The 22385-nt window shown below is 37.9% G+C and overlaps 1 long non-coding RNA gene across 1 annotated transcript; it reads left to right on the forward strand.

Annotated features, from left to right (window-relative positions):
* The first annotated feature begins 10504 nt into the window (after positions 1 to 10504).
* Positions 10505 to 21867, forward strand: LOC124168216. Its single transcript, XR_006866871.1, has 4 exons — positions 10505 to 10767; positions 10887 to 11082; positions 11197 to 11278; positions 21799 to 21867. It is a non-coding gene; the product is annotated as an uncharacterized LOC124168216 (long non-coding RNA).
* The last annotated feature ends 518 nt before the right edge of the window (positions 21868 to 22385 follow it).

Genomic DNA, 22385 nt, shown 5'->3' on the forward strand with positions numbered 1-22385 from the left:
TAAGAGATTCTATAACTGGAATTAGAAAGTCGATGAGAGGAAATTTTCATAAATTTTCTATGAATAAAAATTACGTTTCAGCAACAGTGATTTCAGTTGGTGGATTCCCAATTTTTAGTACCATTTGATGGATTTCCTTTCAATGGGAAAGTCAGACATCATTTGATCCCAATGATCGAGGCCACAATTGTAATTGCTGTATTCAACCACCGCATGTGGCTTTCTCGGCGTGCACCCTCGTTTTCTCGTAGATTCGTTCATTTTTTGCACTGAATTCAGCGATGATCATCCGCACTTCCCTCTTATCCGTCCACCTTAGGATACCGACTTTATACTTATGAAAGGCCTCCACCACCTCACCTTTCTTTAATTCGCAGCAGAGCACCAAAAGAGGAATAACTTTCTTGCCTCTCCTCAGTGTCCCCGTCAAGTTAGGTTTCCCATTTGGATGGAGTCTAGAACTGGCTACACTGTTATAAAAGTTATCAATATAAAAGGATTAGCCTCAGTCTAAATGATCCTCCATCATTTCTTTACCATCTTCTCCGAATGCCCTTTTCCAGAAACTTCTGAGTTGGAGGACCTGCAGTGCCAAACCCTTTGCTTCCGTCAACATATACAACTTTATTGCGTACCTGTAGCGCTTTCCCCTCACATATTCACTATATCCCAGCCTAGCTCTCCAAGAAACCATAGACTCTTCCAAACTTAGGTCACGTGAGCGAAACAGGCGAAGAGTGGTGACTGACCCTCTCCCATACCCTAACAGCGGTGGCTGGCGCTCATGGTGGAACATAACGCAAAAGGGAATCATGACGTAGCGTCTACGTCATCAGTCACTGGGTAGTGGCTGCCATGGCGTAGACGCTACGTCATCAGCACGGAACGTGTTAAAGAAATACAAGTGTTATCAGCTTAAATGCTGTACCCCTTTGCCATTCATAAAGGTCCAGTGAGGAAATTTCTGAGGACCATACCTCTAAAAGGTGTAAGTCTGTGAGAGCAGTGGGCATCCTGGTGAAGCCTGGAGGAAAAATTTGCTGTAGGTGTGACAAGAGCATTTCCAAAATTTCTAAAAGTGAAGTTGTATCCAACGGCATTGACGAAAGCGATAAAGAACTTACATCAGTTAAGTCTTTGGTGGAAAATGATGAAAAATAAGATGAAGCAAACTGCAGCTTGGAGGCTTTAGACTGCTCTCCTTTGAAATTACATTCTTTTGCCTTCTCACAGTAGACACTCTTATGGAAAAGGAAATATAATACAGACTAAGCATCACCTTGTTTCTAAAGTGTTTGGTGCATTGACATTATAGTGCTCGCAGAGTTTCTGTGCACTAGAGAGTTTCCCCAAGTCCAGTTGCCCATGGTAGAGGAACTCCGATTGGCTGCCGGCTTCCAATCCCGTTAACCGGTTCTTGACTCAATGCGCGCCGGGTACGAACCTTCGAAAGTGTTGACCTGAAAGAATCGCCGAAAGCGAACGTAATGCCTTGCCGACGCGCCGGTCTTTAACATAGATATTCTATTTATGATTAACTACAATATATAATATATTGGGTCTAAACTTAAAGTCCGCATAAAAACTATACATCGTTGGGGGTTGAGAAGATTATTCTCATCGGCTATCTCCATGACTACGCAAAAATTAAGCAGAACATAAAATTCTTCACCAACCAATTAAAAAAATCGATTGTAATCGGGTAAGGGGTAATCGTCTTTGCGGTTATAAATGAGAACCAAACCCTATGAATCTCTAAAAGCGGATGTAGAAATTCATAATACCAAATTGAACTTATTCCCATGAATTCCAAAATATATGGAATATTTTCATTTCTTTGCATTTTCCTTTCATTATTCGTATTTACCTGAAGTCCATTGGTTATAAATTTTCAACACTGATTCGAACCTATGAATTCCATCACCCCCAAAACCCAAACATTGTCTGATGTTTGGGTTTTGGGGGAAAACCCTTGAAACGGAAAATTCTACCGTGGAGATATTTCGCAGCCATGATACCACCAACCAAAAGGAGCGACCTTTTTCGATGGTCGCATGAAGCTCCAGCACTTCAAATTCTGGGAAAAACTCATTAGCAGGTATTTCCAAGTGCCGTTGGCATGAACCTTTGAGCTATTCACGTACGACCGTGAAAGAAAGGATACGGGTCGCTCCGCGGGGGCGCTTCAAAATGAAGATAATCTGCGCTGACCCTAGTTTTCAGAAATATGTCCGCTTCGGTGGTCATATCTTTATTCAATAGATTTACGGTTTTCTAAGAAATTTTTAATGAGCTTACTGGGCCTTCGAACGTCGAACTGTGGCTAAACCACTGCAGGTGTCAGTCCATCGAAACCTTCCGAGCAAATCTCAACTTCAGTGGTCTGTGTAATTCTCTTGTGTTACCATGCCTAAGGAATTTTCCGCAGAGCTAAGGGAACGCGTTATGTGTGTTTACAAATTCTTTTGCAAGGAAATTGTGGCAACTCGTCCTGATACTCTCGGTGATAATTCCGTCGTGGATCGGGCAAGACTGTGTTTGGATGAAGTGTCGGGTAGCGAGCATTATGAATCCCTTGGAATTCATTTATATCCACTCGCAACATCTCCAACGGCATCAACGTAGCGTGAAAATGACCAGAACGTCCCCAACCATGGAAAGGTGCATCGGAGTAAATTCGCTGCTTTCAACGTTGGATGTTCTCGCAATGAGAACGGCGAAGCTGTGAAAAAAACAGCCACGGCATGTAGCATGTCCACCCGCTTCGTTTATTTGCTGCTGAAGAACATCGGGAAAGAAACAGAGGAAGAAGAGAGGGCCATATCGGAATCGTAGTAAAATTGACGGATTCGATGAGGATTTAGTGCATCGAATATTTCTCGATATGTACCATAAAGGTGTATATCCAACAATGGAAAGGGTGAGAATTGCTTTCCAAGAAGCTGCAGGATATCGTGGTTCATATTCTTCTTTTAGAAAAATATTCAACAACCTGGGGTTTAGATATGTGCTGGGAAATGATGGCAGGAAAATATTGATGGAGCGCAGTGACATCAGGGAGTGCAAGAAGAAATTTCTGAAAATCATGCACTCTCACCGAGTGAACTCACTGTACGAACAGATTGTGTACCAAGACGAAACTTGGGTCAACCAAAATGACTGCCAGCGTCATATTTGGGTGAACTCCCAGGGAGAAGGAGGTATGCGTCTGCCTACAGGGAAAGGTGGGCGATTAATCGTAACACATGCAGGATCTAGTGAGGTGGGCTTTATCGATGGTATGGGATTAGTTTTTAGGTCAGGTAGTAGAGATCCGCTTTCCGACTACCACAAAGACATGAATGCGGATTTTTTTACTTGGTGGTTTGAAGAACTGTTGAGGAGGTTGGACCGGCCGTCAATTATAGTGATGGATAATGCTAGTTATCATTCCAAAATCTCCAATAAAATTCCCAACACAACGTACCGGAAAACACAAATTCAATCCTGGCTGCGACAGCAAAACGTACTGTTTAGTGATAGTAACACAGTGAAGGAACTACTAGATAGGGTAAAAGACTACGTGGTGAAAAATTAAATCACGTCATCCCATCAGTTGGACGATTTAGCCCTTTCAATGGGCCATTTAGTGGTACGCCTTCCTCCCTACCACTGTAAATACAATCCGATAGAGTTAATTTGGGCGCAAGTGAAGAGGTTTGTCGCACAGAGGAACACTACTTTCAGAATGATTGATGTTGAACGATTAACACACGAGGCATTAGCATCGATAAGTAAGGAAGATTGGATAAAGTGTGTTAAGCATGCGGAAAATATTCAGGAAGAAGACTACATAAAAGAATGTGTTCGTGATGAAGTGCCCCAGGTTGTTATTCCACTTGGCGAGGAATCAAGTGATAACACAAGTGATGAAATCTAAAAACCAGTGCTATGAGTATCAAAAAGTATCTGCGAGAACCTGCCTTCCCGGAACAAGAATGCTGCCTAGATGTATACTTCAGCCTCCAAAACCAGAGCGGTATGTAGTGGGATTTTCGCCATAATTATTTTATGTTAGAATATAATTTTTCTGCTGTCCATGTATATCATTTAGCAATCTTTGCCGTTAAAATTGACTCTTGTGAGGTTAATTTTATTCCTTTTCCGGTGGCTAAATTCAGCTTTTTATCAGGATTCATGTAATTGGTTGGTGAAGAATTTTATGTTCTGCTTAATTTTTGCGTAGTCATGGAGATAGCCGATGAGAATAATCTTCTCAACCCCCAACGATGTATAGTGGAATCACTTTAAGTTTAGACCCGATATAATACATATTGTAGTTATTCATAAATAGAATTTCTATGTTAAAGACCGGCGCGTCGGCATGGCATTACGTTTGCTTTCGGCGATTCTTTCAGGTCAACACTTTCGAAGGTTCGTACCCGGTGCGCATTGAGTCAAGAACTGGTTAACGGGATTGGACGCCGGCAGCTAATCGGAGTTCCTCTACCATGGGCAACTGGGCTCGGGGAAACTCTCTAGTGCACAGAAACTCTGCGAGCACTATAGTGAATCCATCCCTGGAAACTCTAAGTAGTGATGAAGATGTGAGTGACAGTCAACTCATCAAGCGAAAGGCAGCTAACTTGGATGACCTGCTGACTAAAATTAAGAATAAATTGCCAACAGTTAGCTGGCAGGATAACTTCAAATATTGACCCTGGCCCCTTTATCTTGGTCTAGGAATAGTGAGTTTCAATAGTGAGTGAGAATAATGAGTGAATTTCATGTTTCAGACTACACTGTGAGACAGGCAAAAACATTACTTCATGAGAACCTGCTATGCCATCACCATGTGCTGGGAACCACTACCAAACTCCACAGTAGAGCTGGCGAAAATTCTTTATGAGCTTGACAAGAATTCTGGACAGATTCCTGGAGCAAAAGATAAAGTCAGTGTGGATAAGAATGAGTATATGCAGAAGAGGTTGATTTTATTTAACCTCGCAAGGAACTTCATGTGTTCTTCAAAGAGCAATACCCACAAGAAAAAATTTGATTCTCCAAATTTTGTTCACTTCATCCAAAATGGTACATGTGATGGCTGGTGCTTCCGGGACTCATTCAGTTTGTGTCATACATAAAAATGTGAAACATCTAATTAGTGCCTAAGAATTGAAGGAAACATATATGGAGTAGATGGACATCATAATTTCTAAATTTTGTGAGTACCCTTCTGATACAGTGAAATATAGGCAGTGGGTTTCCATTGATAGAACAGAACTTCAGTTGTTTATATCATCCATTGATGAACTCTTGGACATTCTATGCCTCAAAATGAATAATTAACTGATACCACATTATTATGTCACTAAAGAACAATCCTCGTTTTTTTTTTAAATAAGCAAAACCCTAAGTCAAGAAAAGGCAGTAACCGTAATGGATTTTAGTGAAAACTTTTCATTTTAAAATCAGGATGAAGTTCAAAGTTATCACTAGACCAATCGCTATTACACACCATACACCCTTAAGGCAACTGCTTGATTTAACTGATGAAAGATGGTACTCTCAGTACCTCATTTCATATCTGATTACATTAACCATGACGTGGCCTTTGTTATGGAAGTGCAATGCCACCTGATAGAATTTTTAAAGAGAACTTTGCCTATGATTCAAATTCATATAGCAAAACGAAAAATAAACCGTTGAATCGATCTAAAGACCAGAAAGTTAATCATTCCTACAGAAAGACTGTGGGAAGATAGGATTTCGCATCTGCACCAGGCTTATAACGACCAAATCCAAAATCCTATAATAGCTGCAGCATTCATGAATGCTTATTTAACTTCACAAATGCAATTACGTTACCGAAAGAGTCTTTTCCTCAGCATCATATGCTCCCTTATTTTTCAAACTCACAGCTAAAGCATCTCCCACAACAGCACTTTCAAGACGTTGTTCCCTCAGTGATGATGCCTCCCTGGTCTACTTCAAAGTGGAAATGCAAAGGACAGGAACACTGGAAGATCCTTGGGGTTATGGCACCATCCTTCACTTTTGGCCGGTCAGTAGTTTTCCTGACTTCTCATCGAGGCAGAAGCTTTCATGTACCACATCTTCACCAGTAAATACCGGATGAAAACCTTAAAATAAAGATAATTTCATCGGTACACAGACAAACAACTGTATTTCAAGTGCAGATTACCTTCAACCGATAAGGATGTAGTGAAAAAAGGCTTAAATGATTCGCTGTGCACATAACGGTAGTTAGATCACCAAACATCAATGTAAAATGCTAATCCAGTCACGGGTCTGTTTTTCTTCCTTCTAAGTAGTCATTTATACATCCACAGTGTTCCACGCGCTTCCACAATATACTAATTGTAAGTACCAGAATAATTCATTTAAAACCCATCGAATAATCAAGTTCTTTTTGTAACAATTCTGCACCTAAGAAAACCAGGATATGCTCCGTGTAGTGCATTAACGTTGGTGTGGGAGAATTTCAAAAGCATTTAAGTCTGTGGTAAAACATTTATTGGGAAATAATTAAAACTATTAAGTGTAGAAGAAATAACACAGACAGTATTAAAATTAACCTGAAAAAACACTCGCGCGTAGAATTTTTTCAAGATAGGTACCAACACCAATTAGTCCACCGATCGATGCTTACATCAAAACTCTTCATTGTAATTCACTTATAATCACGATTGAAATTACCATTTTACTAGCATATCCCTGAATAATCCCGAAGTTCAAATTGAAAGAATATTACAGAAACCCACCTATAGGAATTTTTGTCGGCTGCATCCTCGACTGCATGAACGACTTCGAAGTCGTTTGTTGGAATGGCCATGGAAGAATCTACCATGAAACGGCAAGTATCATTAAATATCTACCAGATGCATAGGAATATGTCTACTTTATGAAAGTATTTCTACTGCCTAATCTACAAAAAATACCGCAATTTTAAATACTGATAGCCATTTGTAAAAATTTATTTGAAGAAACGATACATACTTCATAAATAAAAAAAATTGTGATGAAAAAGCAGCCGTCGAAGATTTATGCCGAATTTATTATCATTTAAAGCATTTAATTAAACAATAAAGACACATGACTGATTACTGTCTCAGTAAAACGGAGGTTCCACGTATTTACGTCCTAGAGAATATAGAAAACGCTTCGTTACGCACTTGGGTGTGGTGCGTATATTTATCACTTAATCACATTGCACAGAGATCGCGCATTGGAAAACGATTTTCATATTTCATTGGTCGATTCAGTTCAAAATGTCGCCACCAGGGGGTAAGATGAGTTTCAGTAATCATTTGTTTTTAGTTCCTAATGTCGCCATAGATGGCGTAAAGTGGAAGAAGGGGAATTACAACCTTCATTTGTTTTCAGTTTACAATGTTGCCATAGGGGCGCTGTCCCTTACTGATGGAGTGCTCTGATTTCATATTGTTGGCTTTGGATGCGTTGGGTAGGTTGGGTTGGGTTGGGTTGGGTTGGGTTGGGTTGGGTTGGGTTGGGTTGGGTTGGGTTGGGTTGGGTTGGGTTGGGTTGGGTTGGGTTGGGTTGGGTTGGGTTGGGTTGGGTTGGGTTGGGTTGGGTTGGGTTGGGTTGGGTTGGGTTGGGTTGGGTTGGGTTGGGTTGGGTTGGGTTGGGTTGGGTTGGGTTGGGTTGGGTTGGGTTGGGTTGGGTTGGGTTGGGTTGGGTTGGGTTGGGTTGGGTTGGGTTGGGTTGGGTTGGGTTGGGTTGGGTTGGGTTGGGTTGGGTTGGGTTGGGTTGGGTTGGGTTGGGTTGGGTTGGGTTGGGTTGGGTTGGGTTGGGTTGGGTTGGGTTGGGTTGGGTTGGGTTGGGTTGGGTTGGGTTGGGTTGGGTTGGGTTGGGTTGGGTTGGGTTGGGTTGGGTTGGGTTGGGTTGGGTTGGGTTGGGTTGGGTTGGGTTGGGTTGGGTTGGGTTGGGTTGGGTTGGGTTGGGTTGGGTTGGGTTGGGTTGGGTTGGGTTGGGTTGGGTTGGGTTGGGTTGGGTTGGGTTGGGTTGGGTTGGGTTGGGTTGGGTTGGGTTGGGTTGGGTTGGGTTGGGTTGGGTTGGGTTGGGTTGGGTTGGGTTGGGTTGGGTTGGGTTGGGTTGGGTTGGGTTGGGTTGGGTTGGGTTGGGAATATTCCTTATATTTACCTTACGTATGTGTCAATCATGGTTACATCCAGACTTGCCCGTTCACACCGTTATGTCAGAATTCTAATATGCAGTTTACACGGCGCGGAGAGCAACTGTAACATTGTTTTGTTAAACGTAATGAAAATGTTCAAATGTTTTTCTGCTTACTTATCTCTATAGGTGAGGCACAGTCCTGGCAAACTTTTGACTATGTGCGACATTAGTGATTATGCGAGCGTATACCTGAACAATCGCTTTGGTTTCTTCAGATTATTTAAATAATAAAAGTCATTACGTAAAAAAATATTTCATACCTTTTTTACGGTCACTAAGTAGTATATTTAATATTAAGTAGGAAATTAAAATTTTGTGCTTCGTCTGTATTACTCATTGACCAATCATGTATTGGCCAATGAAATTTCGTCACCTCATTTCGAAAGTTTTTATCCTTAGGAAAAGATCTACTAACGGATGTGTACCAGTTAGATCTTGTGCTCTCATGATATACGTTTTTAGGCGTTGTTTATACATAGTTGTTAATTCTATTTCAGTTTAATTTTATACATAGTTGTTAATTCTATTTCAGTTTAATTCTCTGTGAATCAAGTTTTTGAGCCTGCGTGTGGTTTGTAAAGTGGTTGACATTGTTATATTTTCGAAAAAGTGATCATTTAAAGTAGTCACGTATGTTCAGCCCATTCTTGCTTGAATGTTGGTCTTGATTTTTCTTACGATTTTGTATTTCATCAATCAATAATCCCATGTTCAGAACAGTGAAGTGGCCAGTGGTGAAAGAATTTCTTTGTGGTGTTCTTATCCCGTAATTTTTGATGACACTGAGGAATTATAGTTCGCTGTGTGCGGTTGCGAGGACTTACCGTACACAAGTTAGGCATGGAGAGATGCTAGCCAGGCTTTCGCCATCCTGTGTTTAGTGTTTATTTATTTACTAATTAAAATCATTGTACTTGGGAGATGAATGACTTTTTTACGTTAACTTTAAAAAATAAATAGGCATTTGCTTTGCACATTTTGTGATTCCATTTCAATGATATCCCTCATAGTATCCCTACAGCATCCAATACGAAAAGCAAGAAAAGTTTTGGAAGGTGACTGCAGTGTGTTTGTGAAAGGGGCAATAGGGTAGAGTGCTAGTTTTCGGCAAACTACCGTCGAATGCGCTGCAGTCGCCCCAGCCGCGATGAATTTAGCATATCAAAAATCTATGGCAACAACAGCAACAATTTATGGAAGTATTTAGCAGGTGATTGTGGAGATATTGAAATTTTTTAAAAATCTTTTTTTGTGAAATGATTGCCATTGTTTGTAACATATCCACGCATCCATATCTAGTGATTAGGAATATTTTCTTGGAATGACTGATCCTTCCTCGGACTAAACCATCCAAACATTTATTCATCCAGTTTCATTTCCTTTGTAGTTTAAATAGCAAATATTACATTCTCCGTAAACTGTTTTGCACATTCAGGCGTCGTGTGGCCTAGTTTTTATGACCTGGAATATCATTTTTTCAAGTGTTTACTATGTTATATCCTTCTTTTCAATTGTATCTTATGCTTGGTAAGATATTCGGTGAACCTAAAATGCCAGAATTAACAATACAATACCACATCATTGATATTATTTTGAAGATATAGTCAATATATTCTTCTTGGAACAGTTCTCTGCCAGCCTCCTGAAAATCTCAACGAATAGCAACTTCTTCGTAGGCTTTAATGAGACTTTATAATTAGGGTTAAAAACCAAACACGACCGGCATTTGTGTTTCATGGAAAATATAATTATGTGAAAAGAAAGTAATTATACATATAGTGATACACTATTTCAATTTAAAGAAATTAGTTCCTGTGAGTAATATTTAAATTTAATGTTTGAAAACCCCATCTGTTGGAATGGGTTTTAATGGAGGGAATTCATGTTTAATTCTTCTTTTATAATATGGTCGAAATAACCTTCCTTTGATATCCCCGTTGCATGTTTTCCCAGTCCTTTTTGCGCTGTGAATGTTGCGACAAAGGTCGCAACCACTTGTTAGTTTAAACTTCAATGTTAAATTCGTAATTCCCAGTTTTCACGGCGATTTTACCAGCAATTTTCTGTGCTATCGCTAAACTTGAATTGTACATACTGATATACATTTGTATTGAGTATGGCCTATTTTTTACACTACGCATGTGTCGACCATGGTTATCTTCATACTTGCGCGTTTACACCACAATGGTAAAATCGTAATTTCAGTTTACACAGCGCGTTTCTGAACTGTACCATTGTTTCATTAAATGTCATGTAAACCCACAAATCGTTCTTCAGCTGACTTTTTTCGATGATACGTCTCGCTTGCATCCATACAGGGCGCACTCCCCTTCCCGAAGTTGCCCCCGCGACGTTAGCGCCAGGGCAGTAGGCACGTATGGAAGGGTACTACATGAGCTCTCTTGGAATTTGGAAGGAAATTTCGCGCATGCGCAGTAATACAAACAGGCAGTTCAAATTTGGGAGGCCGAGAAGGAGGGTGGTGGAACCGGCGTTAACGGTTGTTAACGGTCGCCGGCGGATTCAAGCAGGGAGAGCATCTCAGGAGGCCAGATATTTGTGAACAAGGTAAGTGATCCAGTGTATTGTTTCAATGTTAGGTTCGTTGAAATTCGGCCGTACTTTTCACTAAGCGTGAACCTAAAATATTGTCATTGAAATCTTTATTATTCATTATACCGTTTCAGACTATCACATTCGCCATCCGATTTGGAGCAGTTACATGGCTGCCGGGAGTATATGGAATTGACGAAAAGGCAGACAGTTTTCAAAAATGTCGTCAAGATCAAGTGAAGAATGCAATTTTTAATATCGGGCTTGATTTAGTGAAACTACTCCCCAGCTCTCACAAGAAGAAAACTTTAATATTACTCGGGCATTGGCGTGAGTATTATTCAGTGATTTGAATACATCAGTTAATTATTTAGTCTGTTTGGTTTTTAGTCTGTTTTAAAAAGTGGGGAGGCCTGCTAAATTTCCATTTGCCTTTTCTCTTAGATTCCCCATTGGATGCCGCTAGAGAGGTTATAATGAAAGAAGTCCCTTCCACCTCCAGTGGGATATATACCTTCTCTCTTGCGTGAGTATTATTCAGATATTTGAATACATATGTTTATTATTGAGTCTGTTTTGTTTTTAGTTTGTGTTAAAAAGTGGGGAAGCCTGCTAAATTACAACCCTATTGGAAAAATTCAATGGGAAAAAATTCAATTGAAATGTTCAATTGAAAAGTGACAACCCTAGTAGCACAAGAAATGTTGAGCATATGCTCAGATTATGTCAGGGAAATATGTTTTGCACACAACATTAGCATATGCTGAAAATATGTTCAGCAGATGTTTAATACCACATGTTTTCAACATATGCTCGAAATATTTCCAGCATATGTTCAGACGATGTGTTGAGCATATTTTCATAGAAATATGCTCCACATGTGTTCAACGAAATATGTTGAGCATATGTACGTAGACATATGCTCCACATGTGTTCAACGAAATATGTTGAGCATATATACGTAGACATATGCTCCACATGTGTTCAACGAAATATGTTGAGCATATACTCGTAGACATATGCTCCACATGTGTTCAACGAAATATGTTGAGCATATACTCGTAGACATATGCTCCACATATGTTCAACGAAATATGTTGAGCATATTTTCAAGAAAATATCTATGCGTTCTGAGAAATATTTCGTCGACAAATCAGCGATCAGGATTCGAATACTGCATGCTAGTTTTATAATTAATGCAAAGGAATATATATAGTTCTAGTTTATTCTAATTCAAGTATATCAATTCAAAATTTTAACCAAGGCCCTGATTTTAACACTTTTAAAACAATTGAAGAGCGAGACGCATGCGTCGACGTTGTTGTGTGTGTTCATGTTGCTATGATTTCATTGCTCAAATCGCACGTTGTTTACGTTACTTTTATACAAGAGGAGAGAGCCCAGTTACCTCGGAATCATCTAGAAGCATGAAATGTAAGTACATTGGTAGATAAATATATGACATTACTATTTTACAATTAGTACTAACTGTTCTTGTGTGATATCGTAAAAGTTCTCAATCGCTGTTTATGAACGGATGAATGTATGATATTACTATTTTAGTTCTAACTGTTCTTGTGTGGTATGGTAAAAGTTCTCAATGGCTATTTATGAACTGAATTGTGGTCGTAAATGCCGTATTAAGTTATTCCTGCCCAATGTAAATACTTGGATCGAATATGATGCATGTAACCGAGTGAGTGCGAAAATGTTCGATCAAAATCAATCATAGCCACAATAAAATGTGAAGGAAGTAATAAATTCTTGGTCAAGGCTTAGAGCCTGTTCTAATTTCGTATGTGAATCTATTCATAAACTCTTTTTTTGTTCATGCTAATATTGTAACAAGGCCATAAAATTATGATAACGGCAGCATTTCATGAATGCTAAACTAATCGCTGGATGATGAATTAGCCCTCTCTTTCATGGTATCATTTTGAGGCATAATTAACTAATTTGTAACCAAGTATCATTAACGAACTTATTTTGTGAATAACTGTCGCAGCGAAGTGCTAACAGTGAATATGAGTAGTCTCGACTAGGAATCATGTTAACACAGTTGCACTCTGATATGAGGGAACGAAGCAAAGAATTGGCATAGGTAACCCATGGGGATGGCTCAAAAGGTGTGCATGATACGTACTATCGTTAGTTTTTTTCCATCAGATTACTAAAAATTTACTTTAGCACTTAGGCGATTCACTCAGAAGTAAGGGGACAAAAATAATCGAGTTGATTTGCAGTATCTACAGTATTCCTGTGGTTCGTGCCTCAAATACTAACCAAATCTGGCATATATATTGCTTGGGTTTCACGGATTTCAAGACATACACCATATGCCCATTGGTATTTATAATTTCATGGACAATTAGAGACCAAAGTCACATAATGTGTATCTTAAGCGATTTTTTATGGAATATAAGGCTCCACATTATAGTGGAATTAAATTTAATGTAGTCAATTGAACCGTTTGTTCTGTTAAACATGATATTCTCAGGTTCATCATAATTTTCTTGCTTTCCATATTTCATTACATATTTTAAGCAATGCAAAATCTGTTAATGAGAAATGTCTGTTTAGTCATGCAAAAAAATGACATTTTTATTTTTTGAAGAACCTCATCACCCTCTTGCATGGAAATGAATCGGTGTCTTAAAATGTTCATGACCTCACTAATCTATTAGTATTATCTTCATCTAGCACTCAATAATTGTATTATGATGATGAACTTACATGGAAATGTATTGTAGGATTATTGATATACAAGACCAATGTATATACACTAGCTGACATGAATAACTTTTACATTACATATTGTGTGAACTTATGATGCAATACTTCCCTTACTGCTGCTTCCTCTCCTTAGTCTGTCTCATGCAAATTTTAAATTTTGCAACTTAATGTTAATTTACCATTCATGAAAGATGTCAATATTCACCATTTTCATTCATTCATTTATTTACGGGATAACCCATTAACATATTCATACATATAGTTTTACATATGATAAACAATACAAAATACTGAACACACATGCAGTAAACCCAGAAAAAGAAGAAAAAAAAAAATCTATACAGAATTGCACATCAATGAATAAAACATGTAGAGAGATACAACAAAATAAAATTTAAAGTATAAACATGTTCTCAGTAAAAAAGTTCATCTTTGCCACAGGTGACATTTGAATCTGGAAAAGGACATAGAGAAATCGTAACTTTGGCCGAGTCTATTAAAATTCCTCATCATTCTAGATAGCGGGGAGTTAAAGGCATAATTTGTTCTATGATAGTTAATAACAAATGGGTGCGGATTTCTGGAATTATGTCGGGGTGCGTTAAAATTTACTAAAGAAAGAAGAAGGGAACAGTCAATATAAGAATTAATAATTTTGTAAAGGAATAGGGCATCAATGGAGGAACGCCTGTCAGATAAGGATTTCAGATTTAAAAGGGATAGAAGATATGAAGTATTGTAATTAGAATGAGGTATTCCTAATTTGAAATTAATAAATTTGAGAAATTTGTTTTGGACCCGTTCAAGCCGTATTGAGTCTGTGTTATAATAAGGTGACCAGTTTACAATAGAGTATTCTAATTTTGAGCGTACCAGAGCTATATAAATAGTCCTTAAAGCATGAAGATTGTTAAATTTTAGACAGGTTCTCTTTATGAAACCTAAATTCTTTAGGGCATCGCAGACAGTTCGGTCTAGATGTACCTTGAATGAGAGCTGGCTGTCAAACCAAACACCTAAATCGCAGACAGCAGTAGGTCTACCTAATACAGTGGAATTAATGGTATACTCATGATAATAGGGCGTGCAAGAGTGATGGAAAGTCATTACGCTACATTTTGGTACATTGAGTGATAACTCATTTGCATCAGCCCACTGCACTAGTAGGTCAATGTTTTTCTGTAGCACATGAGAATCCTGCAGGGAAGCAATATGCTTATAAATCTTTAAGTCATCAGCAAAGAGCAGGAAGTTAACGTCATCGAATATATTATGAATATCATTTATAAAAAGACAAAATAGTAAAGGTCCTAGATGACTGCCCTGAGGTACACCAGATAGACAGGGAAACGGCTCAGAAAAAACATGATTAATACGGACCATTAGAGATCTGGATTTTAGGTAGTTCTCGAACCAGCTTAAGAGCTTGCCATGAATACCTAAGGAATACAATTTGGATATCAATAACTTATGGTTCACTCGATCAAAAGCCTTACTGAAGTCAGTGTATATCACATCAGTTTGATAATTGGACTCCAAACCACTAACTATAAAATCTTGGAGCACCAATAGATTGGTTGAGGTTGATCGACCACGCATAAAGCCATGTTGCTGTGGTACTATAATATTTTTGAAATGAGGAGTAATTCGAGAAACCAGAATTTTCTCCATGATTTTAGGTACACAGGAGAGAGTTACTACAGGTCGATAATTACTAATATCAGTTTTATCACCAGTCTTAAATATAGGTGTAATGTAGCTTAATTTCCAGTAAGAGGGGAAAAGACCATTATCTAATGAATGGTTGAAGAGCAGGGTGAGTGGAAATGTGAGTGATTGCGAGCAATTCTTAAGAAATATCGGTGGAATACCATCTGGCCCTGATGATTTGTTGATATCCAAGTTTACTAACACATTCAACACTTCTGAAGAAGTAATTTTAAGAAATCCCAAATTAATAGATTGAGTGTCGCTAGGTACAGAACTTGCACTATTTAGGGTAGTGTATACTTGGGAAAAATAGTCAGCAAAGAGGTTAGCAGAAGACTTTGGGTCAGAAGAATGAACATCTCCATGGTGCATTTGTTTAGGTAATTGATCCGACCCAGACAAGGTTTTGACATATTTCCAGTAATACTTCATGTTGCAATTTATGGAATCCTCAATCATAACTATATGATCATGATGACACTTCTTAATAAGATTTTTGCACTGAGATCGTAGATTGGAGTAAGATAAATAGTCAACCCTTGAATGTGATGATTTGTATATTTTATGGGCTTTCTTCTTGGCAATAATCTTTTCCTTCAGCTCTTTAGTAAACCAGGATGGAAATCTATTCTTACTTTTTTTTAGATTAATTAGAGGCACAAACTGATTAACTGCACTGTTCAAAATTGAATAAAATTCCATCACAGCATTATCAACAGACATTGACAATAAGGGTAACCAGTTAACAGCAAAGAAATAGTCGTTGAGTAGAGCATAGTTGGCCTTCCTAAAGTTAAAGAATGAAATATCACAAGAATCAGGTACAACATTAGAATCAACATTAAAAGCACATTGAAGTGGTGGATGGTGAACATCAGCAGTTACAAGTGGATCATCACATTCAATAGAAATATCATTAATGTTTGAGAGACAAAGATCCAAAATGCGTCCATTTACATTAATCACCGAGTTATGCTGAGACAAACCCAGAAACTGAAGCGATTCGTACACAAGTTTCCCAGTGGACGAGTACCAGTATGGGAAAATACCTGAATTACTTGAAGGTAAGATATTGTCCGGGAGGTTGTAATCACCAAATACTAATACAAAGGAATCCGGATATTTCTGCAAGTACCTGTCAATCTGCTCAAAATGCTCCTCGTAGTGTGCTAAAGGCGATGCCGGTGGGAAGTAAACACATCCAAGAATCAGTTTTTTTAAAATTTTCAGGTTAAAGAAGTAATATTTTTTGCTGTTTAGTGCTTGTTTAGTGGATAAATATTGATTTCTGTTTATTTTAATCTACAGATGCTCTCCACTCTTGTCTTATGTTTAGCAGTGCTGATAAATGTGCCTTTCTTGAGTTAACTGGGGAGTGGCTACGATGGTCGTGCTGCCTGAAGAAGACTGAGAGAAATCAAGGAAAAGAATAGGCTTGAAATATTTGTTGATAATGTTAAATGCTTATGTTTTTTTATTAGAATAAATCTACTTCATTATCAAATTGCAGAACTATGTCATACTTGATTCTCCTATTATATCCTATGTAATCCATTATCTACCAATTGATTACATATTCCGTAGGAGCTCCATCAAAGGATAAAGTGGCAGTAGACTTTAATAATTACAAATAATTTGGGCTAAAGCATTAGTGGCTCATGATACCACCTATGTATCAATATTCTTATTAATGTTACTAAAACATGCCTTAGCCCTTTTCCTTGTTCGTTCAATCTTTCGTACGTTGTAATCTAGCAGTGTGGAGTGTAATGCTTTCAGAAGCACATGTGCAGTGGAGCTGGTGAGAGCTGTACGATGACAGGGCTAAAGAGGATGTTGAAGGGTTAGACAACATGAATGTTTTGCAGGCAGTCGCTATTACCCAAATGTACCTTTCACCCTTGCCTACTCATACAATTTCGTCACAGGAAAAAGGTAATAATGACTTCATTCCTCTTGTTTGCCCTTCTCTCTCCATCCTCTTTTCTGGATTGTCTTCGTAAACCCTTTGTACACCTTCCGTGGGAGTTTCCCATCCTGACCAGGCAGCATTGCTGCCTACCACTGACTTGCCTCTTCTGCCTATCATCAGACAACTCTCGTTGGCTCAACTTTAGGAATGATCCGTGATCAAATTACGTACATTATATGGCTAATTAATTACATTATTTGGAATGCATAAAATTTTCATTGTTTTCAAACAATAGAAGTGGGGAAATCTCAGTTGAACAATTTGTGGGAGACTTTTTTTTTCAGAGATTCACTTATTCCTTGCTGTTCCTTATGGTTGATTAACCATTTTATTTTGCAATATTTTCAGCTTTTCTGAAAGGCATCACATGTAACTAAAACTTTATTGCTTCTCATAGTAGAAGGTTAATCTATTTTTTATGTAATAAGTTTCAGGGTGTAGTACTCCCTCATGACTATCTCATGTGTAGGATTTGCTCTTAAATCACAATGGGATGTAGACTGTTTAGATGCAGCAGCAATTAAGTTGGTAATTAATTAATCTTTGGTCATTATAAGGATGTTGGATCAGAAGCAGGATCATGGTTATTTCCTTCTGATAATCAGTACCATCGATGCTTTATTCTGTCGAATGCTTATCATTTATAAATTTTAAATTAACATTGGCGATTTCAAATCCTTGACCAAATTTAGTTGTATTAATGATTAAACATTTTCAATTGAAAGTGCTAATCTGATAACTTGAGTGAATGCAATGTGTAGGTCTGACATCATGCCCTAAGTCCACAGTGAAAGGCAGGAGCGGTAAAAAGGAGAGAATTTGTGCATCTATAGGTATTGCAAGGTTGTAAGGGAATACTTTTCATAAGGGGGATAAATGGATGCAACCTCACCCTAGTGAAAATCTCCATAGGATTTCTTTGTCCTTTAGTAATTTGACAATGGGAAATGATTGTTCCTATAGGAAAATTTTAGGTTCCTATGGGAAAATAAAATTTTCCTGTAGGAACATAAAAATTTCCTATAGAAACAAATGTTTCCCATTGTCAAATTACTATTGGAAAAAAAATCCTGTAGATATTTTCACTAGGGTATGCTGAGCATATTTTGGGAGAATGATGGGCATATGTTAAAAACATATGTTAGGCATACACCCATGTCTCGTATAGCGCAAGGGATGCGTTCCTTGGGGTCTTTGCGCTATACGAATTTGCGTTATACGAGAGCGTTTTAACATTGGGAAGATAGGGATGCGTTCCTGGTAGCATAGGTCTTGGGTATTGAATTTCCTCTAAAACATATATATTCCCATAAATAGCCTTAGAAAGCATTATTTATATAAATGTTTATAGTTTAAAACATCTTTAAAGATGGTATGCACGCATTTGAAGACTTTTATTCACGTTAAAAAAAATTCTTACGTGCTTTTTAAATTCCCTCCTGTCGTGCGGGTGGGCTAACATCTGCTATCTCAGGGGATCGTAATGCGTTGCCGGCAGTTGACGATTTTTCAAACTTGTCTAAAAACAACTATTATGTCACCCAGGCCCTTTTGTCGATCATCGAAATGACAGGAAAATGCTACTTTGAATGCCATTTCATAGCTAGCGGAGTTAAAGAATGATAAATCATTTTAATTTGAAGTCCTCCGAGTCATTATAGCAGCTACGTGAAACAGTCTTTAAATGCCTTGAAACCTGACCCAGGTTTTCCTTCCCTGAAAATGAATGAACGAAATTGCATTCTTTTCCAAAACAATATCGTCTCGTCAACACTAAAAACTGGTTGAGGGGGAAAGGAGCCACTTTCAATCACAGCTTGGAGTTCATCAGAAAATGTTGCGGTGACTGCGCTATCAACACTTGCAGATTCACCTGATGTCGCCGCACTGAAAATACCTGGTTGCCGTTTCAATTCTGGAACCAACCGGAGCTTTCACTAAATGTCTCGGAGCGATTACCACTTTCGTCTTTTTGTACTGATTCACTATGAACTTTCTGTATGTGTAGACCGCTTGGCTGAAGTTGGTGCGGCTGAGGTCACTGATGTTTTAACTTCGTCTTTATTCAGAATAAGGCATCGTGCGTTTAAACTTCCGAGCAATATCGCTTTGACGTTCTCCATTTTCAAAGCAATTGACCTCTTTCAATTCCTCTTCTAGGTTTATAGTTTTTCTTGATAAATTCTTGATTTTCTACACGCATTCCTATTTTTTTGTCATATTCTCTTGGTTTTTACTCTGTATGGCTCTATCTATATCACCTTCCACTGCTGAACTGTATTCCTGAGACGTAGAAGGCATACGACTGCGGGGAGGGAACAAAGCCATTGTGTTTGAGACTCTATAGCGGAACCTTTTATGTGTTGATGCTATTCATGCGCCACTCGGCCACCGCTCCATTTCTCCCCTGTGAATACCGATGACCTTGAAGGCTTTAGCGTAGACTCTCCACCTGGAAGTCAATCGCCCGATTACCTATGACGGCAAAAATACGTCTCAAACCGTATTGCTGAAAAAAACTCATTTCTACTAGCCCCACGCTTAATTAACGATCTAAATTATTCATTATTATTCTGTTAAGGAGACGAGATAAATTACTTCGGTAGGCCGGCTATCTTGACCCAATGACGAGTAATACTTTTGGCCATTGCACAGCAATGGATTTCGAATAATATATAAACAAAAAAGAAGATTTGAGGCAAGCAATAATATGAATATGCGTAAAATGATAGAAATTTCGTGTGTACTAAGCGCAAGTTCACGCGTTTTATCACGAGAGCGTTTAAGATTTTTGATTAGGCTACACTGCGTTGCAATGTTTCCCCGAGGAACGAATTTGCGCTATATCGAAATTGCGCTAATCGAAATTGCGCTATACGAGACATGGGTGTAGTTGGATACCATGCTGAGCATATGTTAAAAACATATGTTGGGCATAAGTGGGTAATATGCTGAGCATATGTTAAAAACATGTGTTGAGCATATGTGGAAAATATGCTGAGCATATGTTGAAAACTTGTGTTGAACATATGTTGAGCATATGCCTTGCCGGACATTTACATATGCTCAGCATGTGCTCAAATTATGTTGAACACATCTTACATATGTGTTGAAAATGCCCTGAGCATACTCTGAACACAAATTGTGCTACTAGGGAAATTTCAATTGAATTTTTTTCAATTGAAAAAAAAAAAAATTCAATTGAAAGTGACAATTTTCAATTGAAAAATTAAATTGAAATTTGTCACTTTTCAATTGAGCGGTTCAATTGAAAAAATTACAAATACATAAATGCATCCAATATGGTAAACTTATTATTAGGTAGAATATACTTAACATCTAAATTTCACGAATCCCGAATTCTGAATAAATAAAATATGTGAACAAAAATTAAAGTTGAAATATTCTTAGAAGCAGTGTCATGAAAACTTTAATTGGGCTTTTCCACATGTTACAACACTTCTCACAATCATGAATAGCTATCGAAAAGCTGTATAGTTTTGCCATGATTATCAGAACAACAACTATACCACGAGAGCCACATCTTTTATCAGTTCGAACAACGTTGGAGTAGTTGTCGAAAAGAAAACGTTTTTCCGCGATTAGCGATAACAACTTCACCAACAAATATCTCACACGTCTTTATCTAAGAAAGGCTTCTTTAAAATACTAATAAATATAATTCTGGTTTAGCATGAAGCCAACATAACTTGTTTTTCACAACAGAAACATGTCACTCATGTTTATACTAGAACACGGGAATTTCACTTCACACAAACAAACCTGCGTGATACACACTATTCCGACAATGCTAGTAGTTTTTTGTCGGCGACGTAACGAACGTACGCATAATTAAGTTACATAAATATGCTTACATTTTAAACACAAACGTTAGTATAACCAGTCAAAAACTGAAGGCAAACGATGCATTACTAAATGAACACACTACAGCACAACAATCACATCAAGACTTCCACTATATCTCTGAAGAAACACACGAATGACCTAAAACAACGCTGTGGAGATCAAGCACAGGTTATAAATAACAACGATACTAAATAGTCTTTTCTCCACAAGCAAACAATTAACCATAACCCGGTCAACCATGTGCACGTAAACATATGAATAACGGTATAACCGGTATAACGGTATTTTTTATTTCAATTGAATATAGGAGAATTCCATTGAGTATTTGAGATTTCAATAGGATATTTGGGAATTCCATTGAAAATTTGAGAATTCCATTGAATATTTGAAAATTCAATTGTATCTTTTCTTCGAATTCAATGGAATTTCCTAATATTCAATTGGACATTCGTATTTTCAATTGTAAATTTGAAAATTCCATTGAATTTTTGGATATTCAATTGAAAACAAGGAAATTCAATTGAAAATTGGCATTTTCAATTGATTTCAATTGGAATTTTCAATTGAATCGGCTGATTTTTTCCAATAGGGAAAATGTTCCTAAAATCCATAAAATTAAATTTTTATCACACACATGCATTCAGGATTGTCATGCTGAAGTAGCAATTGAACTCTGCCTCTAAATAAGACCTTTTCTCCTCATATCTATTTGATAGACAACAATGTCCCTTATTTTTATGGCAATTTCCATGCTATTTTTCCAGCTGCAAATGGAGATCTGGGAGTCGAAGCCGGCGACACAGCTGAGCTCCTATACTTCTTCGACAGGCTTTTTGATAGCATAAATGGTGATTCCCTGAAGCCACCTGCTGGGAAGCCATTACGGTGTGCAGTGTCTCCTTCATCTCAGCATGTGCAATTTTGGGGTGAGGCTCAGAAACTCCTGCAGTCAATGGAGTTAATTTATGGACAGAAAGAGAGTAGGACTCCCTCTTTAATTAATTGGGGTAGGACTAGGAAGTAATATTAAGGCCCTTTGGCAAACTTTACACAGCATTGGATTTAACAACCTTACCCCAAGGAATTTAAATCCAGATCCACCTGAAAATAAGTGTGGGAGCATTCGAAGCTATGGGTTTTGATATAATGCTCGAACGTGCTTCCAAGTCGTGCTTCTGCTTCCACTTTGATTTCAATTTCATTGAAAGGTTATTTGTTTTCAATATATTTCATTTTTCATAAAATAGTGGTTTTCTATTATCATTTGTATCATGAGTATATCTGTGTTTCATTTAATTTAAATTTCTAATGTAAAACAAGTGGGTCATAGATGTAGTTCACAAGTCCTACC

Source organism: Ischnura elegans, chromosome 11 (assembly GCF_921293095.1).
Source record: "Ischnura elegans chromosome 11, ioIscEleg1.1, whole genome shotgun sequence".
NCBI classification, from domain to species: Eukaryota; Metazoa; Arthropoda; class Insecta; order Odonata; family Coenagrionidae; genus Ischnura; species Ischnura elegans.